Source organism: Gallus gallus, chromosome 3 (assembly GCF_016699485.2).
Source record: "Gallus gallus isolate bGalGal1 chromosome 3, bGalGal1.mat.broiler.GRCg7b, whole genome shotgun sequence".
NCBI classification, from domain to species: domain Eukaryota; kingdom Metazoa; phylum Chordata; class Aves; order Galliformes; family Phasianidae; genus Gallus; species Gallus gallus.
This window is the reverse complement of record NC_052534.1, coordinates 102,496,762-102,515,302: the sequence shown is the minus strand read 5'-3', so window position 1 is coordinate 102,515,302 and position 18,541 is coordinate 102,496,762.

The following is an 18,541-nucleotide window of genomic DNA, read 5'->3' as shown; positions in this document are numbered from 1 at the left end:
CTTCATAGTGAAAGAAAAAGCAGAATTGTTTCAATCTTTACTATAATCAAGAAATTATTAAAAAATAAAATTGTTAAAAATAAAGACAATCAGGTCATTTGTGGCTCCTGCTATTTTTGTGGCTCCATGATGGATAGGAGGGGGATCTGACATGGGATAGGTGTACATAAATGTAGGGTATGTGGAATGGTTTGAAATTACTGAACTCATCAACACAGACTTCACCAGACTCAAAAATGATGATCTATAAAATTCCCATTTCTCAGCTCTGTGTCAGTAAAGCCTACGATTTTCCAGCCGTACTCATGGTGATTCCTGTTTCAGTGTGTATGAGAAAGCAAATCAGGTTTCCCCACTGACTGCCTCAGTAGAAAAGCGAGTGGTTTCATCAAGCTCTGGATGAATTTCACTCGCACTTTTTCAAAAGCAATATGTTCCTAATAAGCATTTTGGACTTGCTGAATCAGCTTCTTCTGGAAAGAAAAAACTCCTAAGCAACTTTAATCTGTACCCAATAGATATTTCACCTTGAAGATTTGTCAAGTTAATAGAGCCTACCCACTTAGAGAAAGAGGGAGGAGGCCTTTCTAATTGGTGTCTAACAGCTTACACTTAAGGGTCATTAAGAGGCAATAGTAGAGATAACAGTCTTAATGGCTCCAGCCTACTCTCGTGGGGAGCTTGCAAGGTAGCACATGAACAAAAGGGAACCAGACTGAAAGATCTACAGGCACAGCAGGGTCTGGCCTGGCTGAGGAAACGCAGATTGATTTAGCTCTGCCCCAGTAACTTGAGAGGACAATTTATCTCATTCGACTTGGTCGGGAAACATAGATTAACTGTAAATGATTACAGGATGGATGCACACATGGGTGGATGAATGGTGAGGTAGAACATGAAAAGTATGCATCCTTGTTTTAAAAGTGCTGTTTACCAGGAGTGAAAAACATGTTAAAAAAGAGTATGATCCTGTCTAGGGATTACAGTTTGCACACTGTGGCAAGAAAGTCCCAGACCCTACCTGCGTGCTGGATCCTGAGCTATCTCAAGGCTGTGATATCAAATGCAAAGGCTTCTGTAACTAAGGCAGCTCAGCTGCTCCATCATCGTGCCCTGTTGGATAACATAGTCATGCTCAGAGAAACCTGAGTGGCACAGAGGTTCGGCTAACCCTGTCCTAAAACAGGTCGTTTCCCATAACCGTTTGCTGTAAATCCTCAAGACAGTTATAAAAAAGGGTGAGGCTGAAAGGTCAGACAATTAACTTTCCTATTTGTGAAGAAATAGCTTTCCTAAGCTTATTAATATAAAAGAACGGAAATTATATCGTCAGTCGCTATAAATCAGTATAACTGTTGATTTCAGTGGGGCTGTGCAGTGTTACACCAGCTGAGACTATGTTACCTCTAATATTAATATAAGCCTTACAGTGAACCAATCTTGCTGCAGTTAGTGAAATGCATACTGAAATGTCAGATGTATGTTTTCCTAAGCAAATTTAATTCAACTTCCAATTTCCATACATCTTTCTATTATCTTAAGTGTTATTGATCTTCCATGTGAAGCCTGCTTATTTCAGTTCATCTGATAGACACTGGACAGCTTTCAAATATTTTTGAGCTCAGAAAGGTTCCACTAATCTGATTTCCTGTCTGATACGGGCCTCAGACTTTCATTCAATAACCCCTATGCTGAGTCTAAAACCCTGTGTTTGCTAAAGCCTGCCCTCTACAAAGACATCCTGCAGAAGACTTTGGGCTTCAGAAGCTGTGGGATTTATTTCTCCTGTTCCTTTCTTCTGGTGTTTGACCCACTCTGATAAATATTTGTAAGGTTGAGGTTTTTATATTTTTCTCTTTTTCTTTTTTTCTTTTTCTTGACTTTTTTTTTTTTTTTTTTTTTTTTTTTGAGGTGGCAGGAGGGCGAGGGGTGGGGAAGTGGGGAACGCTTTGACCCACATATTTAACATATAGCGCTGTTCGTATAGACTTAAGCAGACAATAATATATTAAGAGGTGTTAATATATTAACCATACTCCTAATAGACCCACGTACTACTTCAGCCATCATTCTGCAGCTCTGATAAGAAGAGCTCTTCTTGATGACCAACGGTAATACTTAGTTTGAATTATGTATATTTTAAAATTATGTGGCTTTTCAGAGTTTAATCACATTCAGGGAAACATTCTTGTTATGGATATATCCCATAATCAAGATTTCTTTCAAAAATATATCTTGACATCAGAACAAAGAAGTCTAAATAAGAATGTTCTAGTAAATCAAAACAAACTTAAAGAGAACTATTTTACTTTCACCTTCATAACAGAAAAATCAAATCATTTCCCAGAGCAACGCAGAAGCCAAAGTCCTTTGTAGAATTCATCTTCATATGTTTCAAGAATAGGGCTTCACTTTTCACAGCATGCTTTCGATTTCCATCACATAAATCTTAGAAATTGAAAGTGGGTAATATTCACAAGCAGTTCCTTATGACATTTCCAGCTCACAGTCTTCATTCTGTTTCTTCGTTTTAAATAAAAATTAACTACACTTGGAGCTGTGCAATGATGTTGATACATTATGCATATAAAAACAGGACTAATCTTTCAAGCACATACATCTATTTGGGATAGCAGTAGCTATCTGCAAAAAGACAGGATGGTGACATCAACATAAAACTGGCTCTTTTTTTCTTGCTGTTATGTGCCAGTGAAAGTAGCTGAGTGGATAATGATGTTAGAAGATGGCTTTCCATATATACATGCTTTTTAGTTTTTATTTTGTAGAAGATACAGAATGTTTATCTTTTATTTCACTTTATTCTGTTTAGAACAAGAAGCGTCCCAAAATCTTCAAAGAATTTAGCCAAAAATGTGTGAAAATATTTAAGGAAAAGCATCTGACATTTGAGGGGAAAATTGTTATTGTTATCAATGTCAACGTTAGGAGGCTCAAGCATTTTATAGTCCTTTTGGATGACATTATAAAGAGTTGAGGAAACAACAGTCTTTGTTTTTTTGTTCAAAACTCAAATCCAAACGTTATGCTTCCTGGAACGTTGATATCATTTGTTTACTTACTATTTATTTATTTTTACTTACTTCAGGCTTTTCTTCCTGCCTCTTTCTCTACATATTTATTTTTTTTTTTTTACTTTTTCTTTTGTTTGACTGGAAACCTCCATGGTGACTTTTCATACACATAGACACGTACAAATAGTTTCTGAGTTGAATTATTATTTTGCAAAAAGAGTACTGGCAACAATTTTTTAACTAATTTTATATTCAAAATACATTACAAGTCCATAGGTCATGTGTCTATGATCCTGAAAAATTTCCATCTGTATAGATTTCTTGCCAGGACTGGGAACTAAAGTTACATTAAAATCTAGAAGAGGACTTTGTCTTACTCATAGAATAGACATACTCTTATCAACAATGTGCAGGCTTTCTCAAAGTAAAAGGAGAGTTGCCCAAAGGAGTGGTTAGATGCTACTTAATGTAGAAGATCTTCACTTCCTGAAGATGTTTTCTCCAGTGATTATAAAAAAGGTGTTAAAAACTAGCTTGGATGGAGACACGTGTTCTGTAGAAATCTTAACGTCAGTGAAATGAATCCTACCCCAGAAGTCAAAGTCTCTTGATATTTGACCATACAAATTCAAGTGGTTATTACTGCGGAATTCAGAATTCCAGAATATTTCTTAAAATAATTAAAAACTACATGATAGACAATAAAAATATACATGTATTCACACTTATGCATGTAGACATGTATTTGATAATAAAATATTCTTCACATTCCCATTTACATGCAGTCTGAAGTCTGAATTCATATGTAGAATGACTTTGACATAATCTTATTTATGCTCCTGTAACAATTAGCAGTGATTTTTAATGCTGCAAATAAGCATTCAAGGTTAATAATACAAGTATATTAAATGAAATGTCAAATGCCTTCCAAAAAGCTCTTAAAATAATAAATATGCATGAGATAAATCAATCTGACTGTCAAGTATTCTAGAAGAGGTACAAAAGATTTATTTTTTCATCTGGATTCTCTTGCCACCTGAAGACAAACAGAATTCATGGGTTGGATCATGTCAGTGTCCCAGAAAAGGAGCCCATTCCTCGAAAGATAATGGGTATGTCTCAAAGTTGCATGTCATGCAGGAAGCACTGGTAGTTTTAAAACGTGTGCAATTGATCCTCTTATATCTTGTGGACAACAGCTGGATGAGAGGCACCAATAAACATCCAGATTGCCTGTTACAGATGCCTGACATAGGTTCTGTGTTACTTTGGCAGCAGATAATGCTTCTTGTTAGATGAAATACTCAAGATCTGCATGCAGCCAGTGAAGAAAGTGAGCCACTGCTGAAGACTCATCATGAAAATGCTTATGCAGAGCTATTGCAAGTAGGAGAACGGGTGAATTCTAGTCTGCTTCAATCCAGGAAGGCCTCGGAAAAAATAGGGATAATGGTATTTAAAAACTTTTATTTGAAGGGAGTTGAAATTCTCATTTATAAAGTGTTCCATGGTCTTTGGTTAACTGCACCATTCAAGGTGTTACGTAGTTCATTATTTTAATGAAAAATCTCACTCGTGTAAGAAAGGTGTTATTCTCTCAAAGGCAGGGAATTTTTCTGGGAAACAAACTATTGCGTAATCTTTGGGTGTGGGTTGTCATAAGTCTTTAAGAAGTTTTCATTTGTTTCTGTTACTAGGTAATCTGAGCACAGGTAGTGTCCTTGAAGCCTACAGTAATATATTCAATTCAAAGATTAAAATGCTGGTGATTTTTCCAGATTCAGCAAAACTGAATCTTTGGCTAATTCATATGAATGTATTATGATCTTATATTGAAAGTAACATGGAAGCAAGTTTATTGTGTTTTGTCCTGTTAATTTGTGCTTTTTACCATAAAGAATTACTCAAATGATGACAGGACAAATCAGAGCAACACATTGCAGGCAATTTACTGCAATAATAGTAGGAGGAAGTAACTGGGAAACTCAAGGGAAATACTTCAAAGGAATCAGTTATCTGCCAAGAAGACAAAAAGGCCAGCTATCAAGCCAAAGTGCCTCTACACAAAAGCACACATTTTAGGAAACAAACAGGAGGAGTTGGAAGCCATCATGGTACTAGAAACCTGTGATGTCGTTGCCATCACTGAAACTTGGTGGGATGATTCCCATGACTGGAATGTGGCTATCAATAGCTACAAGTTGTTCAGAAAGGACAGACAAAGGAGGAGAGGAGGAGGCATTACCCTCTACATCAAGAAAGGAATAGGGTGTGAAGAACTGTCGTGAAGGATGGTCATGAGCGAATCAAAAACTAATGGGTGAGAGTTAGAGACCTAGAAAACAAAGGAAGCTTTGTGGTTGGTGTCTACTACAAGCCACCCAATCAAGTGAAGCCTGTTGAAAAAGCCTTCTTCCTTCTGTTAAAGGAGGGATCTTGGTAGCAGGCACATGTCCTGATGGAGCGTTTAGACCATCCTGACATCTACTGGAAAAGTAGCACAGCAAACTGTAGTCAATCCAGGAGGCTCTTGAAATGTATTGGTGATAAATTCTTGACCCAAGTAATAGACAGTTCCCTCAAAAATGCAGTTGTCTGGAACAACTAAATATAATGATACTACCTTAAAATATTTTTTTGAGAGTTGAGATGTTGTTATATAGAAAAATTAAAAAAAAATTAATACATACACAAAACAAACAAACAAAACAAATCAAAACGAAAAAGCCCACATAAATAATACAGGTATTGATTGTTGGTGATGGATTGCAAAGTGCTTTGTCAGAGAGAAAGAAAAGAGATTTGGATATACTCTTTACCCACGATTTATGAGTCACACAAGATAATTTTTTAAATCTACTCACACCATTTCAGCTGCATCAAATGAACACTTTTGCCTTTAGTTATACCACATCTAGTCTAAGTCACCTCATGCGTCTGATTAAATGGGCATATTTTGTAGTCCTATTAGACTAGAGTGTGCACCTGGAAATGAAACAGAGGTGAATGAATCCAAATGTCTGCTTCAATGAGCAGATTCACCAGATTTGATCCAAACTGGCCAGATGGGAAGTAAGTCTCATTCAAAATGCATAAACCTGTGTTAACTTGACTCCGTAGCAGCTTCCAAGTTCTCCAAGTTCTAGCTTCCAGCTTTGGAAATAATAGGGTGGTTCCATGCTTGTGGGCTGGAGCTGATTTGCAAGACCTCAAGAAGAAGGGAGAGGACAGGAAACCATCAGCGCCAGATCCACACTAATGTGGGTTTGTTTGTTTGTTTGTTTTGTTTGTTGTTGTTGTTCTTAAGAAATAACATTTGTATTTATTTTATCTCCCAAGTGAGCAGGTTCTCCTGGCTCTCACAATGCAGAAGTGTGGAAAAGTACAAGTTTGTCCGACTAAATGCAAACAGAGTAGACAGTTCTTTTAGTGTATATGTAAAACCTAGTGTAAAAGTTCAACACGAGTGAAGACAAAACAAAAAATGCATGTCAGCAGGGCCTCCAACAGTGATATCTTTGCCCAGGGTTATATCTTGAAGGTTCATTTGCATCCTAAATTGTTCTGGATTTAGTTCTGCAGCTCTTTTCAATTTACAGTATTTATGTACAAATCTTATCTCATTTAAATTAGGACTTCTCTCCTATGTAAATTATTCTCAACATGGGTAAGAGATACAGGATTAACTCACAGTTTCCAGAGCATTTGAGATATTGGATTCTGTACAGGAATAACTGGATGAAATTTTGCGTTAAACAGGAGTTCAGACTAGATGATCTTATGGTCCCTTCTGGCCATAAAAGTGATGAATCTATGAGAAAAGTACTCTGAGATCATATGATGAAAAGTGCAATTAAATTGGCAAGTGTTATCTTGATGTCCCCATTACAAATCCCCTGAGCAATCTATCCCCGTGTCTTCCTCTTGCCACCTCCTCTATCATTAGATTCCAGGAGAACATACGGTCTGTTAAAGTCATCACTGCTAAAACCATTTTGATAGCTGGCTCCACACTGTCTCCTGCCAAATCTAGTTTTTCAAGGCTGTGGGAGTGCTCAATTCTTAAGAGAGGACACATTTCTCCAAGGCATTTTGCACTCTCTTCTTCCTTCACATTGCTCAGCTAAAGGCTTTTTCAGGACTTTATCAGTTATTAATATTTGTGATGACTCATGATTTATTCATAACCATTTATACATTTGCCATATGCTGTCTGCACATGCAAACTGTTTTTCTGAAGCACGCAAATGTGGCACAGTGCTTCTTACAATTCATATCCAGTAAATAGATAATAGAGAAAGATTAATGAAATGAGAAATACAACAAAACATCCTGCAGTAACTTCAGTTTTTAACATTTGAAATAAATGTCGCAGAGTAATTTTCTTTAGCAGTATCAAAACTAAAACAAGCAGAGGGGAGAATAGCATGAAAGGCCGAGTTTAACACCACAAGAAGCACCTGCTTCTGCTTTTAGTTTGTCCTAACGACCGTCAGAGAGGGTACATACAAACTGACTCATTAGGGAAGATACTACTCAGGACAAATAAAGATGGTATAATATGCAGGATTGCCTTGGTCACTCTCTATGAGCTTTTGTATTAAAACTAAGCTGTTTTTTGTTTTGGAATTTTATTTTTGTTTATTTTATTTTTTATTATTATTTTTTTCAGTATAATACTGTAATAGCTTGGAGGGGACTGAAGGAAGAGGGAACGGTCTGACATGCATACCCGCTTGATAACACCCAGCATCAACACCCTGAAAAGAGAACGTTACTGCTTGTTGATGATTAAAAATTGCTTTTTATGGTAAAGTCCTCGTCCAAGTAGTCATTTCTCACAGGCACACTGTGCCACCTACTGCAGTGTGCTGCTGTTCCTATGAAATCCCTGACTTTTATGAGAGGGCAATTATTTAACATGAATAATGTATTCCTGTTTTTGAGTGAACATGTTCATTAGCAGTGAGATGGACTCTGTGGAGTTAATGATCACTGTGTTCCAGCACCGAGTCTCAAGGCAGAGGAACTGGCTCTGATCTGAGTATATCTGCTCATCCCACTTTCTGTTGCATTTTAGCTGAAGCTTTCAGAACAGGATGTTTAATTTTTTACTAACTGCCTTGAAAGTGAATGTCTGAATTTTTACTAACTGCCTGCAATTGCCTACTTTTATTTGTCTGTAGAATGAGTTATAATGCATTCAGGCTGTCATCATGTTTAAAAAAACATCGATATATACTTGACCCTTATCTATCATGTCCCCCCATGGCAGGATCAAATTTATCCATGTCATTCCTGCCTTTTGGCTGCCCAGCTTTCTCTTGAAGATCTTGAGTAACAAATTCTGAGACAATCTGTTCTTGTGTTTCATCCTCTTCAACATTAGACTTATTTTTTCCTTCTGTCTAACTTAAGCTTGTCTTGTTAATTTTTTCCTCATTCTTCCCACTATGAAGCCAAATCAACGGGGCCACAGAGATGATCAAGGGGCTGCAGCACCTCTACTGTGAAGGAAGGAGAGGGAGCTGGGTTTATTTAGCCTGGAGAAGAAAGGCTCCTGGGAAACCTCACTGCAGTCTTCCAGTGCTTTTAGGTAGCTTACAAGCCAGAGGAGGATCAACTTTTTACATAGCCTTATAGTGATAGGACAAGGAGGAATAGTTTTAAATGGAAAGAATAGTTAGGTATTAGGAAGAAATTCTTTACTCAGAGGGTGGTGAGGCACTAGAATAGGCTGGCCAGAGTTGCTATAGATGACCCATTTCTGGAGGTGTTCAAGTTCAGGTTGGATGAGGCTCGGGGCAGCCTGAGCTGGTGGATGACAATCCTGCCCATGACACGGTGTTGGAGCTCAGTGATCTTTAAGGTACCTTCCAATCTATGATTCTATGATTCTGTGATTCTATGATTCTATGATAAGTACTACTTAAAGTAATCTTTGAAATTTTTGATAGTATTCATGAAGTATTTCTTCATGAGAATTGTAAGTATGCTAGCTGTGACACCCACCACATGCAGATGGCTGAGGATAATCTATATGCACTATTTACTTAAAGCACTCGTATGAAAATCACCTGCAAGGCTTTGAATTTCCACTGTTACATTTCGCTAGAATAAAAACTAGATGATAGTTTTTAAAATAGAAAGCTCAGATCTGGATGAGATAGCTCTAGACAGAGGATTTGAAGCCAGCTGCATCTCTTCACTGTTTCTAGACAAAATACAACCTTTCTCTCAGAATTGCAACTTACTGTATTTCATACAGTTTTAGAGAGAACAAGTCTACCATATTTTTTTACGTTTTAAAGGCAAGTTGGTCATATCCAGTGAGTTCCAGACTGGACAAGGCAATGATATTGGCAACCTACCTGTTGCTCACTGCCATCCTTTTAACAAATTGAAGCACATGGCAACTGTGATCAAACTAGTAGGACTGGTATCACTCTTCAGACAAGCCAACACAGAATGTGAAATTGTGCTGTCCTTGTGTTCATAAGTATATGCTCAGACTACAATGGAAACTGTGCAAATAATCCTTCTCCTCATGAACATTTATACTAAATTGAATGTTTTCATTATGTGAGTCTTCTAAATCTGTATTCTAATCTATATTTATTAATGTTACCAAAAGAAGACCACCCCTGCTAAAAAAACAACCTTCACACAATTCAGTCATTAAACAAAATAAGTTTCTTAAGGAAATTAAGGAAAATATCCAAAAATAGAATAAATTTAATTATAGTTGTATAGAAGTGCAATGTTATTATTCTTTACACGCCTTCACTTAAATGTCTGTGAAATCTTGTTTCAGTTGATCTCAGATATTAATATGTATTCAGCAATTTTCTTTCAAGGAGTAAAAGGTATTAAAAATTCTATCTCTATTCTTGTTTTCTAAGTTTAAGAAAAAAATGAGAAACACATCAACAACAAAATTATAGGTTCTTTCTAAATGCATCCAAATACCGAGAGTAATCTGTTAGGGGGAAAATTAAAAAGAATAATTGAAATGACTGATTTTCAACTCATCAGAAATAGATCATGTGCATGTGGGTGGGAAAATATTATTTCATTATTCATTTTCAGTACATATATAATGATTATTTCACAAATCCAAGCTGATTTTCATTTATCATGTATACAGTAGTATATTTCCACATGTTGGGTTGCATATACAGGATAGAAACAGTTCATTTAGAATATTTATGTTGTAATATCATTTTATACTTTGGGAATTATACATTAGTTCTGATGCATTTTAACAATGCTAATGCAGCAGCTAGAAAAATAGACAAGATATTTGGGCACTAATTGGGCCTTTTGTTAACTTATGACTTGATCGTTTTTAAAAACATGGCTGCAATGACTTCTTAGGCATTATTGTCTGTTCCTGTCCATGTTAATCAGTACTCTGTAGCACAGTAGGTCTTACGTTTAATGGAGCAGTACGGAGCTCTTGCCATCATTCAGGCAATTGATTCCATAGAAGGGGCACAATATAAATCAAGCACAGAGCAAAACTGCTGTTCTACAAGCTTGGAGTAAGAGCACCCTTTTTCTGATCCAAGGTACTCAAAGACTCTCCTGCTGTGCTTCTGTTGATTGTAGTTCCTTTATCTTCCATTCAGGCTTGTTTTTCTCACTTTTTTTCATTGCCCTTAGTGCCGGTTTAACATCCACCTTCCCCAGCCAAAATTCACTTCTATTTTGTACCTTCAAAATAATGAGAATATTAGGAAAGGGGATTTTTGCACCTGGTTACTTGTAGTTGTTTGTCTCCCATAACTATGTAATAACAATCTAATTATTAGAAAAATAACTTAGTTTATTTGATCAGACCTAACTGCCAAACATTCTCTATTCCTATCTTCTTGATGCATACATGAAATTTGCACAGAATTTATTCATTGAAAGATGACTAGTAACCCAGAAATAACATTAAAAAAACAATCCCATTCAGCTCGGGAAATCATAGGAAATCATAGCTGGGAATCATAGAATTATAGAATGGCCTGGGTTGAAAAGGACCATATTTATCATTTGTTTTATCCCCCCTGTTATATGCAGGGTTACCAACCACTAGATCAGGCTGCCCAGAGCCACATCCAGCCTGGCTCTGACTGCCTCCAGGGATGGGGCATCCACAACTTCCTTGGGCCACCTGTTCCAGTTCCATCACCACCCTCTGTGTGAAAAACTTCCTCCTAATAGTTAACCTATACCTCCTCTGTCTTAGTTGAAAACTATTTCCCTTTGTCCTATCACTATCAACCCATGCAAACTGCCTATAGCTCGTGATGTTCTAAAATAGCATATTTATTCTCAATATATTTTATCAGTAATCTGTAAGCAAAACATAAAACAATAGCTGATAAAGATAATACAAAGAATGTAAGATCAGTAAGTTATGTCAGCAGTATAAAGTTATGCTGCTCAGCAATGCCCGTTAAGTTTAAGGGATTCAAATGTAGCATCATATACATTTTATGGAGAGAAATAATATTTACATTTGCTTAGAGCACTAGTGGGAAAAACAGCATTTATTTTCATTGTTCACGTTTCATTGAAAATACTGGAAAGTTTTGAAGGTTCTTAAGAAAATACCAGGAATAATATATGGTCTAAAAATTTCTATTGATAAAGAGCTTAAAAGGCTCCATCAAGAGAGTATATCCCAGAAAAGATTATAAGGTGGCATAATCACAATCTGTAATAACCACATGAAGACAAAGTGAACAAATAACAGGGGGCAATGGTTAGTTAAGGACATTTGATACCAAATACAGAAAAAGTAGTAACATCTCCTGCAGGAATGATTGCCTCTACTGGCAGTTCTTTTATTTCCTTCCTTCCTTCCTTCCTTCCTTCCTTCCTTCCTTCCTTCCTTCCTTCCTTCCTTCCTTCCTTCCTTCCTTCCTTCCTTCCTTCCTTCCTTCCTTCCTTCCTTCCTTCCTTCCTTCCTTCCTTCCTTCCTTCCACGTTTTTTCTTCTCAAATTTCAAAAGCTTTCAGCCAACTCTTGGAGAAAGATAAGGCCATACATATTTGCATCAGAACTCAGATGTATGCTTTAACAGTGAAATGAATATCTAAACAGTTTATTGAAGGAAATACTGAATTTTCTGCCACTGAGGGAATAAGATTCAAGTTAACTAAATTTAGAGTACTATAGGCATTAACATCTATATCTGAGCTTTTTATTATTTATAAACTCTTTATATCTGTGATATATAGACCCTGTTTTATACACTTGTCTTGTGTATTACACTGTAGTAGTGTTTATAGCTTAGGTAACAAGATTAGATACTGTTTTTTGACTCACAGATATCAGCCTTAAAAGCAATGCAGCCTTACTTCTGTATTATTAAGTTAAGTTAGGTTATCTAACTTAATTTCTATCTACAACAAACGTAGAGAAAGTGTAGGGAAAAAATTATGTGGTTCATGATATTGTGGGTGCCTCACCATTAGAAGTGAAAGGTTAGATGGGACTTTATGCAAACTGGACTATTTTAAGATGACCTCGTCCATGGCAGAAGTTTTAGAACTAGATGATGACTAAGTGTTCCTTTTAACCAAATCATTCTATGATTCTATGATTCTGAACACCAAATTATCAGAACTCTCTGAATAGGATGCATGAGCCTGAGAGTTCCCTGAGGAGCTTACTTGCTTGCCATTCTCAGAATGAACAAAGACCCAGCTATTATGTTTGTTTCACACTTCTTTATTCCTTACCATCAGTGTCAAGACTACAACTCCCTTTCAGATTTTTCTATATAAGTTTGCAAACAATTCCATACAGGATACTACTCCTTTGCTTTCTCTCTCGCTCTCTTTTTCTTTTTTTAAGCATGAGAAGAACAGAGAGAGAAAAAAAAAAAAAAGCATCCTTTCTTGCTGATGATTCTGAGAAAACAAGAAAAAAATACAATGCCAGATTTATGACATTATAACCTGGACCTATGTCACTGGAAATAAATAAAGAATCATGCTATAATTTGTTTCTTGGTGCTGTTACTGGAAGAGAAAGTTATCAGCTTGTGAGTTATGAGACTATAGGCAGGGCCAAATTTGGCTTGTATTCACACCAATGTAACTTAATTGAAGTCACTGAATTTGCACTAATGTAACTGTGAGCAGAAATTGACCTTTTGTGCCTACTGGAACATAGCCTAAAAGCCACTTGACTTGCTTGTGCTTAAGGCTTGCTCTGCATGAATGTCTACTATTCTAGTGGTAGTAAGTTATGTAATATTCATGGTTTAATGGTGCATATTCTACAAATAGGCTGGGTAGATGCCAGCAGACTACATCCAAGCATTACTACACATTTGCTTTGTTGACCCCTGTATGCATTCAATCACATGAAGTAGTTGCAGCTGGGACTGCAATAAGGAATTCCAACTTCCAAAATGTTCCCACTGCCACTATGCAAATGCTAGCAAAGAGCCTCTGTTGTAATTAGCCTAGATTTCCTTACAATATCTAGTTACAAAGAAGCATCCATGAATATTCATGGCCAATTCATTTGAATTACGAACATTCATGAATAAATCATTTGGCTGAAAACAGGGTACCATATGTTGTGTTTCATGGCTCCTGTGATTTATTCCATAGTGCTACAATTTGTAATATTAGTAGCTATCATAAACTTTATTTTTCAAGCCTTCATTTCCAGCTGTGACCATGGCACTCTGGGGATCAGATAAGCCTTTTCTTATACCCCTGTAAGGTCAGATCCCAGCCTAGATACATAATGTAAATTTACTGCTCTTCTACTATACACGCTCATTAATGCTTTTGTAAGGTGCCTTTGTTCTCTTAGTGTATGATATCAATCTCAGACAAAGCGGAAATACAGCACATTTCTGGACTGATATTGAGAAAGGAGATGCAGTGATAGAATAAGCAGTAGAGCCAGCAGTACAGAAGACTGTTATACAGCCTTGGAGGTTTTTCAGGATAAGGCTAGATAAAGTCTTGAACAACATGGTCAAACAAGGAAGCATACAGTAAGAACTGTTGTGATGTTAACACAGCTGTAAGCTAAGCACATGCAACACAGACAAGAGCAGTAGAAAAAGTTATTCATCCTAACAAAACCCATCTCTCTGTTTTACCCCTATGCAAAAAATCAAACATTTTCTATATGGTCTGGTTGATGTACTGCCCTTTAGAGAAGAAGCCAAGTGAAACCCTTAATTTTCTCTCTTTGTCCCAGTGCACAGGTACGCACAATACTTTTTTTTTTTTTTTTTTTTTTTTTTTTTTTTTGTCTGGCAGCTCTTAGAAGAACTGTGTTAGCAGTGATTTACTCATATACTCTTGCTGGCCATATTCTAAGTTTGAAGACCAGAGACAACATCAAGTGACCAGACATAGTTCAAATGGAGAAAACCAAAAAAAACTAGAAGACTAAGCAATAATATACAACAAGTACTTCTCAGCAAGTGAGTTCTTCTACACTGACTGAATAATAAACAGATGCAATACAGTGAAGACTTTGTAATCAATATTGAACAAAAAAAGAGAATATGTGTTTCTGAATAAAGTATGTCAGATGTGTGGGACCAAAGTGTTCCCTCTTAACTTTGTAACTTAGTTTCTCAACAGTACACCACAGTGAATTTATCTATGTCTTTCTATAGTTACTTCACTGAAGATAATTTGCTTCCTGGTAGGTGCAAAGAGACAGAGATATTTTCATTAAATGTGGTGGATTAAAAAAATAAATAAATAAAAAAATAAAAATAAGTTGTAAATAAAATGTAAATATAAATATTTCAAACTCTCTGCATTGCACCAGAATGACTTCAGAATAATGAAAGGTCACATATATATATGCCTGGGTTATTGGCTTATAGTTGCCGAGCAGCTAAACTGCTATAAGAAGCACCATATGGAAGTTCTAACTTCTGCCAGCTGTTTAAGCATTATATAAACATATTCTAAGCAGTTTTGGTCATTATCAATGTCATTTCATTTAATGAATGCAGCAATGGAAGGACATTCTACATCTTTAGACCAAAAATACAGTACAAGTAGCAATAGAAGAACATTCAGATTTTGGAAGTTCCTGTTTCCCTAAGGAATAGGACATGAATACCACAGAAAGTAGCATTAGATGATTTTATGTATAGTAACTGCCTTAATTGTTCTTCTGGGACTTCTAGAGAAAGAGAAATGTGAACTCATTCCTTGTAGAAATGATATGTTTCAAATCACCTATTACCTTGAGTATTCCTTTCTGGGCTGTTTATTTGACTGTGATTCTCTGTCGTGGTATTTGGTATTTGCTTTGCACTTTTTGTCACCGTTACAAATGGATGTATAAGATGAAAAATAGTGGAAAAACAAATCAGTATCTTTTTGCAGTCAAGCTTTTTTTATGCCTTATGAAATAAGAGCTTACTTTATAGCCCCTTCTCTAGTCAGTTTTATCAGTACTCTGTATTTATCTGTAACATTTTTTGGCAAATGATCTTGAGTGACCCAGTAGTAAAATTTTATTTTCTCAATCTTTTTTCCAAAACAGTAACAGTTATTTATTTAAAAAATCAAATCAAATCAGATAATAAAAACCTGTGACATATAAATCTGATATTTTTTATTTCATTTTATTTTTTACATTCAGTATCTTTGTATATGTAATACTTAACTTATACTGGTTCTGATAGGTGGACCTGAAGCTATCAGTGCTCTCATATCATAACTGTCCGTTACACATACACATATTCAGAAGGTGGTAGCAAAAATAAAGACAGTCAGCATGAAGAAGATAATAAAAGAAATAAACATAAGTGATATATGAAGAAATAAGGTCTATGTACAGACTTAGATAAGTTAGGGAATAAAAACTCCAACTCTTGGAAAACAATGACACTTACTGTCCAGTGGTTAGGGCAGATCCACTTGGGATGATTCTCATAATAAATTCCTTTTTAACCATGTTCAGTAGATCTTTATCACTGATGCCTTTAAATGCCTCTGTGCTATTAAAAGAAGATTCTGTATGGCTACCCTGGCCATAAAGTCACAGACATTAAATATCTGGAGAGAAGATAATTCATAATTTATTAGAGTTTGAAAAACAACATTAAGGTCAGAAAATTTTCAAGGACTGCTTTTCTGTTTTACATAATCTCCTTTTGGGATTAAAGGATATGCATATGGAAGAGTGGTAAATTTATATACTCTCAGAAGGAATTAGAAGAAAAATATGTATAGAAAAGAAAGCCAAATGAGTGTTAGGAAATCACCAATAAACCAAAATAAATTTGGAAATTCTTTGGTCTCCTGTCTGAGTTCACAGAACGTACGTATGCAGAGGTTAGATCCCTCAGCACCTGCTTGGATTAAAAGAATAAAAGAAAATGTAGAGTATAAAAGTAATGTCTAAATAACAAAAAGCCTCTTCAGATGAAAAGTATGGATGATAAACAGAAGGAAAGTCTGCCTACATCTTCTTTCTGTGACAACTAGACTGATTGTGAATATGAAAATAACAGGACAGCTTGCAAGCAGGTTGAATTCAGCATAAGAAAGAACTTCCTATCATGAAATATAGAATCCTCTAATTCCAGAAAAGCAAATTTTAAAGAAATCATAAATCTATGAGTTGGAGAAACGCAAGTCTGCTACTGACTGTTCTGCAGTCTCCTTCACTCTTTTGGAGAAGGTAGAAGAAATATATTGATTTTCCAGCAAGCTGACCAGAAATTTCCTCAGGACTTTAGGAGTCTGTATCATCAGAATTCAATGGCAAAACATGGTAAGACACTAGAAAAGAAGAAATTAGAAGACTAGAATAGAAAATACTAAGGGTAAATATGATAACAGACTTTAATATGTAACAGTAAGTAGAAAGAGGAAAGTAGAGAAATGTTTCTGATATTTATCAGAGATAAATAGGCATAAACTGTAGTAAAGGTAATCTTACACCTTAGGAATATTTTTTCAAATGAGCATTTTAATTCTCTATAACTGGGAAAAAAAGACAACCTCCTACTGAAACAGAATAAAGTAGGCAATCAAACAGGCATGTGGCATCATACAAATGATGAAAAAAGTTTTCTACCAGTGTGTGAAGAAATAAAATCACTTTACAAAGTGTAAAAAAAGATATATCCTTTATAGAATCATAGAACTATAGAATCATTTGAGTTGGGAGGGACCTTTAAAATCAATCTAGTCCAACTCCCCAACAACGTAGATGGAAACCTACAGCTAGATGAGGTGCTCAGAACTCTGTCCAGCCTGACTTTGAATGCTTCAAGGATGGGGCATCCATCACCTCTTTGGGCAAGCAGTTCCAGTGCCTTACTTCTCTTACTGTTAAAAACCTTTTCCTTTCTAGGTCTCTGTTAGTGGCATCCTGTCTCTCAGGTGTGCTGAAGCACCACACAGCGTGGTGTCATCTGCAAATTTGCTGAGGGAACACTCAGCACTCGATCCCACTGCTGATGTCATTGAAGAAGATATTAAAAAGCTCAGTCCAAGTACTGACCCCTGAGTGACACTGCTCATCACTGATCTCCAGACAGATATTGAGTCACTGACCACCATTCAGTGTGTACAATCTCATAATCCATTCCTCATCCATCGAGCAGTCCGATCTTCAAATCCATATCTTTCCAATTTAGAGAGAAGGATGTTGTGGGGGATCATGTATATTTTGGTAGTATTTGTTAGTTACTGATTTGTACCTATTAAAACCAATTTTAACATATTCATTTTTTCAAGGGGGAGTTATAATCTTTGTGAGATATGAAAAAGAACATCTGGTTACCTCAATCTGTCTTTCATTCTTTTTCGACAGTTCCTTAATAATTCTCTCGCATCTGGTGCTGCTTCTCTCCCCAGCTTTCCCCTCAAATATATCTGAGAAAATTTTTGCACTCTTTCCAGTGACTTACCAGACTAAAAGCAAAGGTAAAATCAGACATAGGAAAAATGGCTTCTAAAATGCTCTATTTTGCTTAATTTTTGAAAATTCACCTTCTCATGGTCAAATGGTTTTCAAAAGACTGTCAACTGCTAGGAAATTCCTTTTTGAAGCTCTTTTTATTTTCTTGATGCTTTGTTTACCTTCTTATGGTGTGAAGCCAAGAAAAGTCCATAACATTCATGAAAAAACTGAGGTTAATAGCTGAGAAGAAAGGAGGATAAATATGAGCAGAACTAACTGCAAGACTGAGAATGCATGAACTGCAAAATCCCATAGCTAGTTAGAGTAGGTAGAATAGATAGAATAAATAAATCTGTATTTAGATCCACTAAAACAAGCTGCTGTCATGGGGCAGTGTTAAGTTTAGTTATTTGTCTAACAAACCATGGAAAAAGAGTTTCTCTCCTGTTGTCATATAGATTTAAGCTTCTTTGTTCAATTATCCAACTGGATTAACAAGGCTGTTAATAACAAAACACAAAAGAGCAAACTGTAGTCTGCCTTCAAGTCATAACATAAAACATGAGCTTATAACTCAGACTGCATTTGTTGTAAAT